Source organism: Arachis hypogaea, chromosome 17, assembly GCF_003086295.3.
Source record: "Arachis hypogaea cultivar Tifrunner chromosome 17, arahy.Tifrunner.gnm2.J5K5, whole genome shotgun sequence".
Taxonomy (NCBI): domain Eukaryota; kingdom Viridiplantae; phylum Streptophyta; class Magnoliopsida; order Fabales; family Fabaceae; genus Arachis; species Arachis hypogaea.
The window spans coordinates 85,987,195-86,003,977 of NC_092052.1; positions in this window are offsets into that span (position 1 = coordinate 85,987,195).

Genomic DNA, 16,783 nt, shown 5'->3' on the forward strand with positions numbered 1-16,783 from the left:
CTGAAAATAAAATAGGATAAAAAGAAGAGAATATACTATAAATTCTAAAATATCAATGAAACTTAGATCCAATTAGAGGAGCGGGGCTAGTAGCTTTTTGCCTTTGAACAGTTTTGGCATCTCACTTTATCCTTTGAAGTTTAGAATGATTGGCATCTGAAGGAACTCAGAATTTAGATAGTGTTGTTGATTCTCCTAGTTCAGTATGTTGATTCTTGAACACAGCTACTTTGTGAGTCTTGGCCGTGGCCTTAAGCACTTTGTTTTCCAGTATTACCACCGGATACATAAATACCACAGACATATAACTGGGTGAACCCTTTCAGATTGTGACTCAGCTTTGCTAGAGTCCCCAATTAGAGGTGTCCAGAGCTCTTAAGCACACTCTTTTTGCTTTAGACCACGACTTTAACCGCTCAGTCTTAAGCTTTTCACTTAACACCTTCACGCCACAAGCACATGGTTAGGGACAGCTTGGTTTAGCCGCTTAGGCCAGGATTTTATTCTCGTGGGCCCTCCTATCCATTAATGCTCAAAGCCTTGGATCCTTTTTCTACCCTTGCCTTTTGGTTTAAAGGGTTACTGGCTTTTTCTGCTTGCTTTTTCTTTTTCTTTCTTTTTCTTTTCGCCATTTTTTTTCGCAAGCTTCTTCTTTTTCACTGCTTTTCTTGCTTCAAGAATAAATTTTATGATTTTTCAGATCATCAATAACATTTCTCCTTTTTCTTATTCTTTCAAGAGCCAACCATTTTAACATTCATAAACAACAATATCAAAAATATGCACTGTTCAAGCATTCATTCATAAAACAAAAGTATTGCTACCACATTAAAATAATTAAACTAGTTTCAAGGATGAATTCGAAATCATGTACTTCTTGTTCTTTTACTTTTAGATCATTTTTCATTTTAAGAAAGGTGATGGATTCATAGGACATTCATAGCTTTAAGGCATAGACACTTAGACACTAGTGATCATGTAATAAGACACAAACATAAATAAAACATAAAGCATAATTTTTGAAAAACAGAAAAATAAGAACAAGAAAATTAAAGAACGGGTCCACCTTAGTGATGGCGGCTTTTTCTTCCTCTTGAAGATCTTATGGAGTGCTTGAGCTCCTTAATGTCTCTTCCTTGCCTTTGTTGCTCCTCCCTCATGACTCTTTGGTCTTCTCTAATTTCATGGAGGAGGATGGAATGCTCTTGGTGCTCCACCCTTAGTTGTCCCATATTGGAACTTAATTCTCCTAGGGAGGTGTTGATCTTCTCCCAATAGTTTTATGGAGGAAAGTGCATCCCTTGAGGCATCTCAGGGATTTCATGATGAGGAATTTCCTCATGCTCTTGGTGAGGTTCATGAGTGGGCTCTCTTGTTTGCTCCATCCTTTTCTTAGTGATGGGCTTGTCCTCATCAATGAGGATGTCTTCCTCTATGTCAATTCCAGCTGAATTGCAGAGGTGACAAATGAGATGAGGGAAGGCTAACGTTGCCAAAGTAGAGGATTTGTCCACCACCTTGTAGAGTTCTAGGGATATAACCTCATGAACCTCTACTTCCTCTCCAATCTGATGCTATGGATCATGATAGCCCAGTCTATAGTAACTTCAGACCGGTTGCTAGTGGGAATGATTGAGTGTTCGATGAACTCCAACCATCCCCTAGCCACGGGCTTGAGGTCATGCCTTCTTAGTTGAACTGGCTTCCCTCTTGAATCTCTCTTCCATTAAGCGCCCTCTTCACAAATGTCTATGAGGACTTGGTCCAACCTTTAATCAAATTTGACCCTTCTAGTGTATGGGCGTGCGTCTCCTTGCATCATGGGCAAGTTGAATGCTAACCTTACATTTTCTGGGCTGAAATCTAAGCATTTCCCCCAGACCATTGTAAGCCAATTCTTTGGGTCCGGGTTCACACTTTGATCATGGTTCTTGGTGATCCATGCATTGGCATAGAACTCTTGAACCATTAAGATCTCGACTTGTTGAATGGGGTTGGTGAGAATTTCCCAACCTCTTCTTCGAATCTCATGTCGGATCTACGGATATTCACCCTTTTTGAGCTTAAAGGGGACCTCGGGGATCACCTTCTTCTTGGCCACAACTTCATAGAAGTGGTCTTGATACACCCTTGAGATGAATCTCTCCATCTCCCATGACTCGGAGGTGGAAGCAATTGACTTCCCTTTTCTCTTTCTAGAGGTTTTTCCGGCCTTTGGTGCCATAAATGGTTATGGAAAAACAAAAAGCAATGATTTTACCATACTAAACTTAGAAGGTTTGCTCGTCCTCGAGCAAAAGAAGAAAGAAAAGAGTAGAAGAAGAAAATGGAGAAGATGGATGGGGTTTAGTGGTTCGGCCAAGGGGGAGAAGTAGTGTGTATGATGTGTGAAAATGAAGGAGTGAATATTGGTTTATATAGCAGTGGAGAGAGGGGTAGGGTTCGGCCATGTATGGGTGGGTTTGGGAGGGAAAGTGGTTTGAATTTGAATGGTGAGGTAGTGGGGGTTTATGATGGATGGATGTGGATTAGTGAAGAGATTATGGAGAAGAGGGTAGGATTTGATAGGTGAGGGGTTTTTTGGGGAAGGGTGTTATGGGTAGGTGTGAAGAAGAGAGAAAGAGATAAGGTAGGTGGGGATCCTGTGGGGTCCACAGATCCTGAGGTGTCAAGGATTTCTCATCCCTGCACCATGTGGCGTGTAAACGCCCCCTTGATTGCCAATCCTGGTGTTAAACACCAGGTTGCTGTCCATCTCTGGCATTTAACGCCAGCTTTTCTCCTCTTTCTGGCGTTTAAATGCCAGTTTTTCTCCCTTTTCTGGCGTTAAATGCCAGCTCGGTGCCCCTTTCTGGTGTTAAACGCCAGTCTGGTGCCCATTTCTGGCGTTAAACGCCCAGAATGGTGCCAGACTGGGCATTTAACGCCCATTCTGCTACCCTTACTGGCGTTTAAACGCCAGTAAGCTTCTCCTCTAGGGTGTGCTATTTTTAATACTTTTTTTTATTCTGTTTTTGCTTTTTTAGTTGTTTTTGTGGCTTCACATGATCATCAATCGACAGAAAACATAAAATAACAATAGAAAATAGATGTAATAAAATAAAATTGGTTTGTCTCCTAACAAGCGCTTCTTTAATGTCAATAGCTTGACAGTGAGCTCTCATGGAGCCTCACAGATACTCAGAGCATGATGATGGCCTCCCAACACCAAACTTAGAGTTTGAATGTGGGGGCTCTATTTGACTCTGCATTGAGAGAAGCTTTTCATGCTTCCTTTCCATGGTTACAGAGGGAGATCCTTAAGCTTTAAACACAAGGGAGTCCTCATTCACTTGAAGGACCAATTCTCCTCTGTCAACATCAATCATAGTTTTTGCTGTGGCTAGGAAGGGTCTGCCAAGGATGATGGATTCATCAATACACTTCCCAATGTCTAGGATTATGAAATCAGCAGGGATGTAGGGGCCTTCAACCTTTACCAAGACATCCTCTACAAGTCCATAAGCCTGTTTCTTTGAATTGTCTGCCATCTCTAGTGAGATTCTTGCAGCTTGTACCTCAAGGATCCCTAGCTTCTCCATCACAGAGAGTGGCATGAGGTTTATACTTGACCCTTGGTCACACAGAGCCTTCTCAAAGGTGATGGTGCCTATGGTACAAGGTATTGAAAACTTTCCAGGATCCTGTCTCTTTTGAGGTAATCTCTGCCTAGTCAAGTCATCCAGTTCTTTGGTGAGCAAAGGGAGTTCATCCTCCCAAGTCTCATTACCAAATAACTTGGCATTTAGCTTCATGATTGCTCCAAGGTACTTAGCAACTTACTCTTCAGTAACATCTTTATCCTCTTCAGAGGAAGAATACTCATCAGAGCTCATGAATGGCAGAAGTAAATTCAATGGAATTTTTATGGTCTATGTATAAGCCTCAGATTCCCATGGTTCCTCATTTAAGGAACTCCTTGGAGGCCAGTGGACGTCCATTGAGGTCTTCCTCAGTGGAAATCACTGCCTTTCCCTCCTTTGTGTATTCGGCCATGTGGGACATGTTTATGACCTTGCATTCTCTCTTTGGGTTCTCTTCTGTATTGCTTGGGAGAGTGCTAGGAGGAGTTTCAGTAATTCTTTAACTCAGCTGACCCACTTGTGCCTCCAAATTTATAATGGAGGACCTTGCTTCAGTCATGAAACTGAGCGTGGTCTTGGATAGATCAGAGAATACAGTTGCTAAGTCAGAGTGGTTCTGCTTAGAATTCTCTGTCTGTTGCTGAGAAGATGATGGAAAAGGCTTGCTATTCTTAAACCTATTTCTTTCACCATTACTGTTGTTGAAGCCTTGTTGAGGCCTCTGTTGGTACTTCCATGAGAAATTTGGATGATTTCTCCATGAAGGATTATAGGTGTTTCCATAGGGTTCTCCCATATAATTCACCTCTTCCATTGCTGGGTTCTCAGGATCATAAGCTTCTTCTTCAGATGAAGCTTCTTTGGTACTGCCTGTTGCTACTTACATTCTAGACAGACTCTGAGAAATCATATTGACTTGCTGAGTCAATATTTTGTTCTGAGCCAATATGGCATTCAGAGTATCAATCTCAAGAACTCCTTTCTTCTGATTTGTCCCATTATTCACAGGATTCCTTTCAGAAGTGTAGATGAATCGGTTATTTGCAACCATTTCAATGAGTTCCTGAGCTTCTGCAGGCATCTTCTTCAGATGAAGAGATCCTCCAGCAGAGCTGTCCAATGACATCTTGGACAGTTCAGACAGACCATCATAGAAGATACCTATGATGCTCCATTCTGAAAGCATGTCAGAAGGATACCTTCTGATCAATTGCTTGTATCTTTCCCAAGCTTCATAGAGGGATTCACCTTCCTTCTGTCTGAAGGTCTGGACTTTCACTCTAAGCTTACTTAATTTTTGAGGTAGAAAGAATTTGGCCAGAAAAGCACTGACCAGCTTTTCCCAAGAGTTCAGGCTTTCCTTAGGTTGTGAATCCAACCATATTCTAGCTCTGTCTCTTATAGAAAAGGGAAAAAGCATAAGCCTGTAGACCTCGGGATCAACCCCATTGGTCTTGACAGTATCACAGATTTGCAAGAATTTAGCTAAGAACTGATGAGGATCTTCCAATGGAAGTCCATGAAACTTGCAATTCTGTTACATTAGAGAAACTAATTGAGGCTTAAACTCAAAGTTGTTTGCTCCAATGGCAGGAATTGAGATGCTTCTCCCATAGAAGTCGGGAGTAGGTGCAGTAAAGTGACCAAGCACCTTCCTTGCATTGTTGGCATCGTTGTTATTTTCGGCTGCCATGTCTTCTTCTTGTTTGAAAATTTCTGTTTGACAAACAATTAAAAAGATATGATTGACAAACAATTAAAAATATTTGATTTTTAAAATTAATGACTTGGCTAACAAGAAATTTAAAAGATATGATTCTAAAATTCAAATATTGAACTTTTCTTAATAAAGAAGTAATAAACTTGAAATTTTTGAATCAAACTATTAATTGGTAGCAAGGATTTTTGAAAATAAAGAAAAAATAATTTAAAAGATTTGATTTTGAAAAAGATATGATAAAAAAAATAATTTGGAAAAGATTTGATTTTGAAAAATTTGGAAGATTTGAATAAAAAAATTGAATTGAAAACAAAATCTCTCCTCATGTGCCATCCTGGCGTTAAATGCCTAGAATGGTATCCATTCTGGCATTTAACACCCAAAATACTACCCTTTTGGGCGTTTAACGCCCAGCCAGGTACCGTGGCTGGCATTTAAATGCCAGATTTCCTTCCTCACTGGGCGTTTTGAACGCCCAGCTTTTTCTCTGTGATTCCTCTGCTGTATGTTCTGAATCTTCAATTCTCTGTATTATTGACTTGAAAAGACATAATTTTGAAAATTTTTGAATTTAAAAAAAAAACAACAAAATGAAACTAATCATGTAAAACTAAGATCAAATAAACAATGCATGCAGGACACCAAACTTAGAAATTTTCATATTAGAAATACTAACAAATTGAGAATGCATATGAGAAACAACAAAACACACAAAACAAGAGGATTTAAAGATCAGAGCAAGGAAATCATCAAGAACAACTTGAAGATTAATGAAGAACAAAATTCATATATTTGAAAAATGCAAGGAAATAAATAAAACATGCAGGACACCAAACTTAAAAATTAACACCAGACTTAAACAAGAAACACAAATTATTTTTTATTTTTGTGGTTTTATAGAATTTTTTTGTATTTTTCGAAAATTAATTGGAGAAAGAGAAAATAAGGAATTCAAAATTTTTAATGCGAATTCCAGGAATCATGCAATGTTAGTCTAAAACTCCGGTCCAGGAATTAGACATGGCTTACTAGCCAGCCAAGCTTTCAGTGAAAGCTCCGGTCCAAAACACTAGACAGGGCCAATGGCCAGCCAAGGTTTAGCAGATCATTACATTCAACAGCAAGATTGACAGAAATCAACAAGCTCTTGTGATGATAAGTTGAAACCTCGGTCTAAAAGTTTAGACATGGTTTCACAACCAGCCATACTTCAACAAATCATCATGAAACTCTAGAATTCATTCTTAAAAATTCTGAAGATATAGAATAATTTTTTTTGTTTGAAAATTTTTTTTCGAAAATAAAATAAAAGTCAAAAAGCTTAAATATAAAATAAAAGTACCTAATCTGAGCAACAAGATGAACCGTCAGTTGTCCAAACTCGAACAATCCCCAGCAACAGCGCCAAAAACTTGGTGCACGAAATTGTGATCTCTAAAACGGCGCCAAAAACTTGGTACGTACATTCATAATCTCAATTATTTTCCACAACTCCGCGCAACTAACCAGCAAGTGTACTGGATCGTCCAAGTAATAAACCTTACGTGAGTAAGGGTCGATCCCACAGAGATTGTCGGCTTGAAGCAAGCTATGGTCATCTTGTAAATCTCAGTCAGGCAGATTCAAATGGTTATGAGGTTTTGCTAATTAAAATATAAATAAAATACAAGATAAGATAGAAATACTTATTTAATTCATTGGTGGGATTTCAGATAAGCGTATGGAGATGCTTGTTGCTTCTGAATCTCTGCTTTCCTATTGCCTTCATTCAATCATTCATACTCCTTCCCATGGCAAGCTGTATGTTGGGTATCACTGTTGTCAATGGCTACCTCCCGTCCTCTCGGTGAAAATGGTCCAAATGTGCTGTCACCGCACGACTAATCAGCTGTTGGTTCTCGATCATGTTGGAATAGGATCCATTGATCCTTTTACATCTGTCACTACGCCCAACACTCACGAGTTTGAAGCTCGTCACAATCATCCCATCCCAGATCCTTCTCGGAATACCACAGACAAGGTTTAGACTTTTCGGATCTCAGGAATGGCTGCCATTAATTCTAGCCTATACCACGAAAGTTCTAATCTTAGATTAGAAACCCAGGAGATATGCATTCAAGCTCGTTTTCATGTAGAACGGAAGTGGTTGTCAGACACGCGTTCATATGCGAGAATGATGATGAGTGTCACTAGTTCATCACACTCATCATGTTGAAGTGCGAATGGATATCTTAGAGAAGAAGTAGGTGTGAATTGAATAGAAAAACAATAGTAATTGCATTAATTCATGAAGAACAGTAGAGCTCCGCACCTTGATCTATGGGGTGTAGAAACTCTACCGTTGAAAATACATAAGTGAAAATAGGGTAGACATGGCCGAGTGGCTAGCCTCCCATGGAGGGTTCAATCATCAAAACATGATTCAATAATGATCAAAAGATCAAAGATGATCAAAAGATGAAAAATATAATAGTGAAAGGTCCTATTTATAACAAACTAGTAGCCTAGGGTTTACAGAAATAAGTAATTAATGCAGAAATCCACTTTCGGGCCCACTTGGTGTGTGCTTGGACTGAGCATTGAAGCTTTCACATGTAGAGGCTTTTCGTGGAGTTAAACGCCAGCTCTGGTGCCAGTTTGGGCGTTTAACTCCAGCTTTTATGCCAGTTAACGCCAGAATTTTTATGCTGACTTGGAACGCCAGTTTAAGCCATCAAATCTCGGGAAAAGTATGGACTATCATATATTGCTGGAAAGCCCAGGATGTCTACTTTCCAACGCAATTAAGAGCACGCTAATTGGGCTTCTGTAGCTCCAGAAAATCCACTTCGAGTGCAAGGAGGTCAGAATCCAACAGCATCTGCAGTCCTTTTTCAGCCCCTGAATCAGATTTTTGCTCAGGTCCCTCAATTTCAGCCAGAAAATACATAAAATCACAGAAAAATACACAAAGTCATAGTAAAGTCCAGAAATATGAATTTTGAATAAAAACTAATAAAAATATACTAAAAAGTGATTAAAACATACTGAAAACTACCTAAAAACAATGCCGAAAAGTGTATAAATTATTCGCTCATCAACTTTTCTCTTAACTTGTATCAGATATGCATTGATTTTTATTGAACTTAACTTTGGGGTAATTTTGTCCCCTTATTCATTTATCTAATTACTTATTCAATTGAATATTTTTGGGATTTTTTTTTTGAAAAATAAACATAGCTTATCAATGCACATGGATTTATAATTTTTTTAGTTTCACATGAGTAGGTACCCAAATTCTTAATTAATTTATTAATGTAAAAACATAACACATTCCCTTGTTAACCCATGTTCTCACAGTTTTCCACACTTAATTGACACACAATTTCTATCTTAAGCTAACCAAAGATTTAATTTGGGGTATTACTTATTTTTCCGCTTAAGGCTAGTGATGTTGTAAAATATAGAACAAATGGGATTAAAAGGCTCAAATTGGCTAACAAAGGTGATTGAAAGGGTAGGCTAATTGGGATAAGTGAGTTAATAAAATAATGGCCTCAATCATATGCATGCATATAAACACATTAAATATTTGACATATAGGATGGAACAAAATATAGATTACAATCATAGAGAAGCAAACACACTAGAATAAAATTTTTATGGTTAAATAATGTAACCATGTAATTAAGCTCAAATCTCACAGGTTGTGTGTTCTAGCTTTTAACTATGTTCCAAATACAACTTCCAAACAAGTTTAACACAAAAGTTTTGATTTAAATTAGTAAAATTTTTTAAAAATAGGGTCTTAAAAATAAACTTATTAATTTTCAACCGATTAGAACATGCATGCAAATAACCTATTACTATGCAATTTATCCTATCCTGAACAAAAGAAAAATTAAATCAATATCCTATTCTATTGGTGTTAAGAAAGAAAAATTACCTCCGAAAGTCAGGTACTGACCGACCTCCCCACACTTAAAGCTTGGCACCGTCCTCGGTGCCATCAGTCAGGAACAAAGGGGGGCTTGTAGCAGCATCTCCACAATCGGGACCGTCATGGCTCCCTGTGCTGGTAAATAAAGTGGAGTCCGGGGTGTCTGGTTCTTCTTCAGGTGGGTGGTTACCAACAAGCAGCTCCTTGAGGTATGTAAATCGGCGCTTGTGACGGCGCTCCCTTTGCTTTCCTTTCCGGTCTAGCCGGTCTAGCCTCTCAAGTATCTGATGGAGCAGTTGGTTTGTTGAAGGTGCTTGTGATGTAGAAGCAGAAGGAATATCTTTGGCCGGTTCTGCAGGCTGGCTAGCAGTGGCTGCTGGAGGTGTGATATATTTCCCGTTAAGGACTATCTAATCATCCCGTGGGATCGTTGATGAGATATTTTGATGAGAAACGAATTTCTACCAAAACACCCAAAACTAACCGGCAAGTGTACCGGGTCGTATCAAGTAATAAAAACTCACGGAAGTGAGGTCGATCCCACAGGGATTGAAGGATTGAGCAATTTTAGTTTAGTGGTTGATTTAGTCAAGCGAATCAAGTGTTGGTTGGGTGATTTGTGATTTGCAGAATGTAAATTGCATGAAATTAAAGAGAGCGGGAAAGTAAATTGCTGAAACTTAAAGGACAAGAAATTAAATGACAGAAACTTAAAGTGCAAGAAATGTAAATTGCAGAATCTTAAAGTGCAAGAAATGTAAATTGCTTGAAAAGTAAAGGGGATTGGGATGAGGATTTGCAGAATTTAAACAAGGGAAAACTAAATTGCATCAAACAGAAGAGGAAAAGGGAGTTGGGATTGAACCGGATCTTATAACAGCAAAGTAAATGAACAATGAAAGCATTAAACAGAGAATTGAAATGAGAATTTAGATCTCAGGACCCAGAGACTAGAAAACCAAGTCTAGATCTCAATGCCTTCCTAGATCCCACAAGAACAATAGCAAGGAAATTGTAAATTGCAAAGAAAAGAGATGAAGATCAAGTAACAGAAACAGAAATGCTAATTCAATTAACAGTAAAGGAAATAGAGAGATCCAAGATTGAGATTGAAACAGAATTTCTTCAATTCTCCAATCCAAGATCCAAGACAAAAGTCAAATGAAATTGAAAGCAATGAAAGCAAGAAATTAAAGTTCACTCAAGTTCAAAAGCTCTTCGAAAACTATTATGAAAATTCTAAAAGGAAAGCTCTAAAAGAAAACTCTCCAGCAAAAGCTCCCTGAACAAATTGAATTCTATCCTATTTATACACTTTCCAAAATGATCTTCAAGCCTTGAGTTGGGCCTTTGTTCTTGGTGGAATTGGGTTGAAAGAGGCCTTGGTTGATTGCTCTTGAAGATTGAAGAAGAACCGAAGTGAACCAATTGAACCGGAAATGGAGTTAGCCAACGTTGGTCTTCAACGTTAGGGTCAAAGTTAGGGGTCTAACTTTGACCCTAACTTTTCATATCAGCAAACCACATTCTTCTGGTTTAGACGTTGGCGCCAACGTTAGGGGTCTAACTTTGACCCTAACGTTGGCCTTGCTTGGTGTGATTGGTGCCAACGTTAGCCTCCACGTTAGGGGGCTAACGTTGGCGCAAACGTTGCCTACTCCCCCATTGTGATTTAAGTGCCAACGTTAGCCTCCAAGTTAGGGGGCTAACGTTGGCGCAAACGTTGGTAGCCCAGGGAGAAACTCTCAAGTTCCAACGTTAGCCTCCAAGTTAGGGGGCTAACGTTGGAGCTAACGTTGGCTACTTCCAAAGAGTGATTCATATGCCCAACGTTAGCCTCCAAGTTAGGGGGCTAACGTTGGGGCTAACTTCATGCAACCCGGTTCAATTTTCACTTATTCCATTGTCCTCTCTTCACTCCTAGCCATTCCTCTTTGCTTCAACCTTTCTCCAAGCCTTCTTCACCTATCATTGATCAACCAAACTAATCAAAGTTTTGCTCAAAATCATGAGGTATTCAATCTTCCACAATATGCAACAAATATAGTTCAAAACCTCATGAAATGGCATGAATTCACATATGGTTGGTTCAATCAAGGGAAACATGAAAATCTACTCAATTAGCTTGCTTGTAGCTTAAGAAAGTGCATAATTCTAATGAAAACAAAAGAAAAAGACTAGCTAAAATGGGCTAAGATGACTTGTCATCACAACACCAAACTTAAAGCTTGCTTGTCCCCAAGCAAGAAATGAATTTATTAAGAAGAAAGAATGAAATGGAAGAGGAAGTTCATGCTAGCAAAGTGTTATTGATAGTTCATGGGGTTTTATGTGGATATGCAAATGCTCACTTCTTATTGACTCCTAGGCCTAGAAAGTTTCCTTCAAGTTTCAAGTGACATACTGCTATGACCTCTCATTATTCCTTTATCCTTGGCTATTACTTTATTCAAAAGCTTTATTTGAGTGTCATGTGTAGCAAGTTCATTTTCTTTTTATACTTGACACATTATTCACCATAGACACTTGGCTCACATTCCTTCTTAAAACATTGATGCCCAGCACCTCTTTGGGCTACTAAATGCTTTGTAGTTAGGTTGCTCTTGATAGTGGATTTTCAGCTGATGATCCCGGGTTAGTTAACCCAAGTCACCAAGTGTTGAGGCACTCCTAAGAGCTTACTAATCCAAGCAGATCCTAGTACAAAAACATCACAGGCATATATTTCAGAGTTCAAGCTATTGGTGTCCAGCTTTATTTCTTTTTGTTTTTCTTTTGTTTTGCCACCTTTTAGCTTTCTTTGTTCTTTCTTTCTTTTTTTGTTTTTCTTTCTAACCAAGGAATTCTATTCAATTGAGATTCATAGACAATAGGCCACTCTCTACTTAGAAGGAGATATCTTAGCTCTTTATTCACTAAAGTGAGTTATAATGCAATCACACACACCACCACTTACTTTTATTCCACTTCTAACTAACAGAGACCATTTCACTTCACATTCAAACTGTTCTTTTATTAAATTTAAAGATGCAGGGGACAACACATACTTCTTGTTAAGTGAAAATGAACACACAAGCCAACACATAAAAAACCAGCCTACAAAAACATAATTGATGCATACTACACTAACAGTTTCTGTTAAAATGGGCATATTCATACTTCCAAATTTGAGCAATTCAATACTGATGGAGTTAAATGACAATACAACCTCTTGGTGGCTCCTTCTTCTTTCATCTCAGCTAATGGTGAGTAGTCCTCCCATAAGAGTGATTGATTTTCTGCAGTGTTAATGGAAGTTGCTTGTTTCTCAAGCCCTTATGTGATTTGTTAGTGTGCAAGACTTTCTTGTAGGCGTTTGAACTTACTTTGGTGTGTGAACACCAAACTCAGTCTCTTGCCATGTTTCTTATCCATAACCATATGTGAAAGCTTAAATCTTCGCTAAAGGTAATAAAATTGAAAACTAGAAACAGACAATGCTTAAATGATTTGTCAGATTGCTTGGAGCTGGTAGCTCTTTATATAGAAAGTGAGAATGTGCTTTTAAGTAAGATTTTGGTGGAACACCAAACTTAGAATCCTTCATTCCCCCTTAATATGTTTTGGTGTGAAACACCAAACTTAGCTCCTTGCAATACATACTACTCATTTAACCTTTTTATTGAACTAACTATGAAAGAAAAGTACCTCCGGTTGGGTTGCCTCCCAACAAGCGCTCTTTTATTGTCACTAGCTTGACATCTTTCAATTCTTTTTAAGAGGGCTGTAGGTGTTGAACCTCTTTTTCCTTAACCCATTGTCCTCCTAAGTACAACTTTGCTCTGTGCCCATTCACAGTGAATTGATTCTTTGTTGCCTCATCTAGCAGTTCAATATTCCCATAGGGAAAAATCTTTGTCACCAAGTATGGGCCAGTCCACTTAGACTTCAGTTTGCCAGGGAAGATTTTAAGCCTTGAATTATACAGGAGTACTTGTTGTCCAGGCTTGAATTCCTTCTTTGTGATCTTCTTGTCATGCCACTTCTTAGCTTTCTCCTTGTATATCTTCGCATTTTCATAAGCTTCCAGTCTGAATTCATCCAGTTCATTTAGTTGTAACAACCTTTTTTCTCCTGCAGCTTGGGGGTCAAGGTTGAGGAGTTTAGTGGCCCAAAAAGCTCTATGTTCAAGCTCTACAGGGAGGTGGCAGGATTTGCCATACAATAGCTGAAAGGGTGACTTGCCAATAGGAGTTTTAAAAGCTGTCCTATATGCCCACAGTGCATCCTCTAGCTTTCTAGCCCAATCCTTTCTTGTGATTCCCACTGTTTTCTCTAGGATCTTCTTTAATTCTCTATTTGCAAGTTCAGCTTGGCCGTTAGTCTGAGGGTGGTAGGGTGTGGCTACTTTGTGAATTACTCCATATTTGTGAAGGAGTTTCTCCAATTGTTTGTTGCAAAAGTGACTACCACCATCACTAATAAGACTTTTGGGCACTCCAAACCTAGTGAAGATGTGCTTTTTGAGGAATTGGAGGACGATCTGTGCATCACAGGTGGTTGTGGCTATAGCTTCTACCCATTTTGAGACATATTCCACTGCTACCAGGATGTATCTAAAAGAATAGGAAGGAGGAAAAGGCCCCATGAAATCAATTCCCCACAGATCGAACAATTCTAATTCCAAGATAAAATTTTGAGGCATCTCATTCCTTCTTGTTAATCCTCCTGCTTTCTGGCATTCATTACATTGGTGTACATATCTTCTGGCATCCTTGAAAATAGTTGGCCAATAGAAGCCACTCTGTAGTATTTTTGCGGCTGTTTTTTCTGGGCCAAAGTGTCCACCATAAGCTGAACCATGACAATGCCACAAGATGTCCCTCACTTCACTTTCAGGAATACACCTCCTGATCACTCCATCAGAGCATCTCTTGAATAAGAAGGGTTCATCCCATAAAAATTTCCTTGCTTCTTTAATCAACTTCTTCACTTGTTGCTTAGAGAATTCTTGCGGTATCTTCCTTCCCACTTTGTAATTTGCTATGTCAGCAAACCAAGGTGCTTGATGGATCTGCAGAAGGTGCTCATCTGGGAAGCTTTCATTTATTGGCTGGGATGCTTTTTGATTTGTTTCATGTGGTAGTCTTGACAGATGATCAGCGACCTGGTTTTCAGTGCCCTTCCTATCTCTTATTTCAATGTCAAATTCTTGTAGAAGCAGTATCCACCTGATGAGTCTTGGTTTAGCATCCTGTTTTGACATCAAATACTTAAGTGCAGCATGATCAGTATAAACTACAACCTTCGATCCTATCAGATATGATCTAAACTTATCAAATGCATAAACTACAGCTAGCAACTCTTTTTCTGTTGTAGTGTAATTTCTTTGGGCCTCATTCAACACTTTACTTGCGTAATATATGACATGATGCAAATTCCCCTTCTTTTGCCCAAGTACAGCACCAATTGCAATGTCACTTGCATCACACATGAGTTCAAAAGGTAATCCCCAATCTGGGGGTGTGATTATTGGTGCTGTTGTGAGTTTATTTTTTAAAGTTTCAAATGCATGCTGACAGTTTTCATCAAAAACAAAAGGGTTATCAAGCATTAACAGATTACTTAAAGGTTTGGCTATTTTTGAAAAGTCCTTGATAAACCTTCTGTAAAATCCGGCATGCCCCAAGAAACTTCTAACAGATTTCACATTAATTGGTGGAGGGAGTTTTTCTATAATCTCAACTTTTGCCTTATCAACCTCTATCCCTTTTCTTGAGACTTTATGGCCAAGAACAATTCCTTCGGGTACCATAAAATGGCATTTCTCCCAGTTTAAAACCAAATTAGTTTCTTGGCACCGTTTCAAGACAAGAGTTAAATGGTTTAGGCAAGCATTGAAATTATCACCAAAAACAGAGAAGTCATCCATGAAGACTTCTAAAAATTTTTCGACCATATCAGAAAAAATGGAGAGCATACACCTTTGAAATGTGGCAGGGGCGTTGCAGAGCCCAAAAGGCATCCGCCTATACGCAAAAACTCCAAATGGACATGTGAAGGCAGTTTTCTCTTGGTCCTTGGGGTCTACCACGATTTGATTATACCCAGAATATCCGTCCAAGAAACAGTAATAGGCATGGCCGGCTAACCTTTCCAGCATCTGATCAATGAATGGGAGAGGGAAATGATCCTTCCTGGTGGCATCATTCAATCTTCTATAGTCTATGCACATTCTCCACCCAGTCACTGTTCTAGTAGGGATCAACTCATTCTTCTCATTAGTGATGACTGTCATTCCTCCCTTCTTTGGTACAACTTGAACTGGGCTTACCCATGGGCTGTCAGATATTGGGAATATTATCCCTGCATTCCACAACTTCATTACTTCCTTCTGGACAACTTCCTTCATTGTAGGATTTAGCCTTCTTTGTGGTTGAACCACTGGTTTGGAATTATCTTCCAAGAGGATCTTATGCATACATACTGCAGGGCTGATTCCCTTCAGATCATCAATGGTCCATCCTAAAGCATCTTTGTGAGCTTTGAGTACATCAAGAAGTTCTCCTTCTTCCTTCTTTGACAGGGATGAATTAATGATTACTGGGAGGCTCTCCGATGTGCCAAGGAATGCATATTTGAGATGGGTGGGTAAAGGTTTCAATTCTTGTCTTCGTACATCTTCTTTCTTATCTTGCCTTTCATATTGCTCAGTAAAGGTCTCAGCCACTTGTTCCTCTGTTGTTTCTTGATTTCCTTCTTGCTCTTGAAACTTTTCTTCCAAAGTTTCTTCCACCAAACTATCTATCATATCCACTCTCACATAATCTTCTTGCTCAGGAGCGTTTTGCATTGATTTGAACACATTTATAATCATTTGTTCATTATGGACCCTGAAGGTCATTTCTCCTTTTTCAACATCAATGATGGCCCTTGCTGTGTGTAGAAATGGCCTTCCCAGAATGATTGAGTCGTTTCCTTCTTCTTCGGTATCCAAAATTACAAAATCTGCTGGGAAGATAAACTCCCCAATCTTTACTAACAGATTCTCCACAATTCCATTAGGTGTCTTGATTGATCTGTCAGCCATGACTAGCGACATCCTGGTGGGTTTAAGTTCTTCTATGGCAAGTTTTCTCATCATTGAGAGAGGCATTAAGTTGATGCTGGCACCCAGGTCACAGAGGGCCTTGTTGAGAATTATCTTGCCAATAGTGCATGAGACTACAAAGCTTCCCGGATCCTTAAGTTTTGGTGGAATACCCCGTTGGATTACAGCACTGCATTCCTCTGTGAGTAATATGGTTTCCCTTTCAAGCCAACTTCTTTTCTTGTTGATAAGATCCTTCAGAAACTTGGAATATAGAGGCATTTGCTCAAGTGCTTCGGCTAAGGGAATATTGATTTCTAACTTCTTGAAAATCTCAAGGAATTTGTGAAAATGCTTGTCATTAATCTCTTTGTTGAACCTCTGAGGGTATGGCAAGGGAGGAGTGAAGTTATTTCCCTGCCTTTGGTCCTTAGTTGGTCCTTCAATTACTT